We start from the raw sequence: 4,492 nt of genomic DNA on the forward strand, positions 1-4,492 counted from the left end.
AATGTCTCTTGTAACATCTGTGTGTCTGGCTTCAATCTTTGAACTAGCCATAAACCTAACACCTAGCCCTGCACTCTTCCTTGGGGCTTTCGAAATCTGTTCTGAAGAGGACACCACCTTTCCTGAAAGAACAGCTGTGTGAACCCAGGAGGCTAGATAGCTTCTTCCCACATTGTTTGGAAAGTCTATTCAGCACATAATAAATGGGAAGCTACTCACTCACAGTGTTCATTCATTGCAAAAGCCTGTGTTGGTGTATGTACATATAAGTGGCCTGAGAGGGGGCAAAGGGATGGATGGGGCATTCCACTTTGTCCCCTTCCCTTTATAAACCATCTGTGGGCTAGTTCATAGGGTTGCCATCTTTTCAAAAAGTGACAATCTGGACACTAAAGTTCTTTTTTTTTCTTTTTGGCAAAGTTCTTTTTTTCTTTCTTTTTTCTTTTTGGCAAAGTTGTTGTTGAGCCTTTTTCAGTTTTGAAATTCGGCATTTACACTGTCAACATTTGTTGCCATATGTCCGGATTTTCCCAAACATTTAGCCGATTTCTGCCCAGATACTGCTTTCAGATACAGTATTCTGGTACCTTTTGCTCCCATATGTCTGTTATACAGTGGTACTTCGGGTTACATATGCTTCAGGTTACATACGCTTCAGGTTACAGACTCCGCTAACCCAGAAATAGTACCTCGGATTAAGAACTTTGCTTCAGGTTAAGAACAGTTTCAGGTTAAGAACGGACCTCTGGAACGAATTAAGTAACCAGAGGTACCACTGTATTTGGAATTCGATAAAATATGGTTTTAAAATGATGCATCAACAATGTGTATGTCTTTACCAGACAGTATGGCATAGCCAACGTGGTGGCCTCTAGATGCTGTTGAACTCCAACTCTCGTCAAGTCACAGCCTGCACAACCAATGGTCAGGGATGATGGGAGGTGTCCAACAACGTCAGGAGGGCATCACATTGGGTACCTCCTGGCATATATATATATATATATATGCTTTCGTAGATTTTCACGGGTACAGGAATGCAGGTTTTGGTGTCTTCGGGTGTCTTCCCGTGTAAGAGTTGGGGTGTCTAGGCGACGTTTCGACGAGGTCTCACTCGTCATCTTCAGGCTGGTGCTTTCGGCTTCTTGTTACTAGAACAGAGCAGGATCTCAGTGTTTGAGTTCCTATAAATACTGTTGAGGGGGTGTGGTGTATAGCCTCCAACGTTCTGGGCAGAGAGGAAGTTCCCAGGTTATTGTGCCTTTTCTTCTTTTGTTCATTAATTACTTGAGGGATATCTTGAGTGATTTCTTGAGTGATATTCTGAGTACCACTTAGGAGGGTCATTAGGTGTGGATTAGTTGCTAAAGCTTTCGTGTCTTGACCTCTTGAGCTTGTGAAGAGTTTTTCTGAGTTTTTCTGAGAAGAGTTTTTCTGAGAAGATGTTTTTCTGAGAAGAGTTTTTCTCTTTACCAACACATGAAAGAAACAGGACACGAAATTAATTTTGCAGATTCCAAATTGCTCTTTAACATGGAACATCACCACAAGAGAATAATCATGGAAGCCATCGAGATAGAGAAACACCCTCACAACATGAACAAGCGTGACGACACGTCCCGCCTGCCAGACATCTGGAAATTAGCCCTCCCCACAAAAACCGACACCAGAACCAGAGGCACACAGAACGCCATCTCCAATCAACCACACCAGACCCAAACCCAGACCCTCTCCACAGATAAATTACAGATACCATCCAGTAGCCAAACCATAGTGGCACCTCCGGATGCTGCACCCCCCTGCAATCCCTACACAGATCTGGCTGGCACAGGGCACAAAACCACAGCTCGCCCCTATACACGAAGCCAAGCCAGAGCACAACTAAGTGCAGTACAGCCATCTTCTCAGAAAAACTCTTCTCAGAAAAACTCAGAAAAACTCTTCACAAGCTCAAGAGGTCAAGACACGAAAGCTTTAGCAACTAATCCACACCTAATGACCCTCCTAAGTGGTACTCAGAATATCACTCAAGAAACCACTCAAGATATCCCTCAAGTAATTAATGAACAAAAGAAGAAAAGGCACAATAACCTGGGAACTTCCTCTCTGCCCAGAACGTTGGAGGCTATACACCACACCCCCTCAACAGTATTTATAGGAACTCAAACACTGAGATCCTGCTCTGTTCTAGTAACAAGAAGCCGAAAGCACCAGCCTGAAGATGACGAGTGAGACCTCGTCGAAACGTCGCCTAGACACCCCAACTCTTACACGGGAAGATACCCGAAAACACCAAAACCTGCATTCCTGTACCCGTGAAAATCTACGAAAGCAAATATATATATTTGACACCAAAAGCCGAAGACACCAAAACCTGCATATATATATATATATATATATATATATATATATATATATATATATACATGTTGACATGTACACGATGGTGGCACATATATATGAATGGGAGAATGTAGGTGCACACAAATGCTTATTATGAATGTGTATGTGTTGTTTATGGTTGGTTGGAAGAGCAAGATGCAGTTCCATCTTTTAGCGAATGATTGGGCACTTCCATTTAAAGATGGGTATCATAAAGCATTAAATATAATAATAATAATTTTTTTTTATACCCCGCCCTCCCCAGCCAAGGCCGGGCTTAAAGAACCATAAGAAGGGAGAGCAACCTGGGCATTGCTTGTCAAGATTTAGTTTCTGGACAGCGGGCTAAGGAGGTACACAGGTGACCTGCCGCAGTCTTTCTCAGTGCAGTGAGATGTGCTGTATTTCTATTTGAATTACTGCAATTATTTCTATATTTGCGTCTAATGCATATAAAGTTGCTCCTGCAATTTCCATATAAATCTGCATCTTCTTTCCCCGCTCTTTTTTGGTAATGCATTTATTTTCTTTCTTTCCTCTGCTCAAGCATCAGGAGTTAGATCACAAGTATCGCTCCTCCCTTGACTCCTAGTGAAAAATCCAGGTCATGTATGCACTGCTAACTTGCATTAGTTTCATACAGTTTATTACAAATGGAACAGACGCAGCAGCAATCTATTTTAAGGCCCAAGGAGGAAATATTTACACCAGCATCCACTCAAGAGTCTTCATCAGATATTGGTGTCCTTAAAAAAAAAGGCCCAAACCTTATGGTTATTATATATTATTCATGTAATTTAAGTAGAATTTGCTTTCTTTCTTCTTCTCTCCCCATTCCTTTTCATATTCTGTTTATTAGACTGCATGCCTGCAGGCAGAGACTATGGTGCTTTTAATCTTGGTATGATGCTTATAGAACTTTAGATGTGTTAGGTGTGTTAGCAATAATTATCCTAATAGTTTCTTCCCCCAAAGAATCCTGGTAGTTGTAGTTTAGCAAGGATGCTGAAGCTTCTGTTGGGAAAAGGTGGCTCATACTGTGCACATCTGTAAATGTCTACTCAGAAGGTGGCCCTGTTAGGTCCAATGGGGCTTACTCCCTGGCAAATGAGTGCAGGAGTGCAGCTTTCAAACACTTCCAGTCCTTCCTACGCCATCGCATTCTGGCCAAGCATCAGCTAGCAGGATTGCACTCTCTGCAATCAGCTCTTGGTGTTTGCTGCCCTGGGCTGCTTGGGAAGGGCAGTATATTGATTATAGTGAAATATAAGAACTAGAATTTTTAACTTTATATTTTATTTTATTCAGTAGTATTTTATTCTGAAATGTTCCATTTGATGTTTTAATGTAGGTTGTAAACTACTTTGAGATTTCCCCCCTTTAAAATATGAAGCAGTATAGAAAGAGTACTGACTTGCAACCTAGCTGTATAATTATTATTATTAAATTTTGCAGCTGTACAACTGAGGGCTAGGGAGGTGGAAGGGTGGGGAATTATTATGCATTGTTTTTCTAGCTTCTTAAACTCATAAAATCAAATAAAAATAATTTTAAAAAGAAATGAAATTAGCCAGATCTACCAGTAGATCCTTATTTACTCACATCCCTGCTTTATGGGATAGAGACCCAGTTGCAGGGTCATTACAACAGAGCGGGTGAAATTAGCGTGGGTGTTTGTTTTAATAAGGACCAGGCAGGAGGAGCGAACTAGGCCGCCGCGAGCCACAAGGCAGCGGAAGCTCCTTTCGCGGCGCAAGAAAGCAAAAGGCGAGGGGGCGGAGCTAAGGGCGGAAAGAGGCGGGGACTGCAGCAGCCCGGGCTTGCTCCCTGACTGCCGATTGCTTTGTTGGTGGGCGGAATCCAGAAGAGTCCATTATTCCCACTAGCGAGGGGGAGCGCGGCTCTCCCTCAACCCCCCTCCCCCCCCTCAGTCTTCAAAGACGGTTCAGACTTTCTGTCCGCTAAGCTGACGGCAGGCTGCGAGCGGCGGGGGCCGACGGAGCACCCCGCGCTCCCTCCCTCCGCGTTGCTGCTTTCCTCCCCCGTCCCTCCCCCCCCGCCCTGCCGGAGGGAGATGGTTCGTTCCTCAGCGCGCGCGCGCCCTGATCCCGCG

The sequence above is a fragment of the Podarcis bocagei genome (genome assembly GCF_964188305.1).
Source record: "Podarcis bocagei genome assembly, chromosome: 12".
Classification (NCBI taxonomy): Eukaryota; Metazoa; Chordata; class Lepidosauria; order Squamata; family Lacertidae; genus Podarcis; species Podarcis bocagei.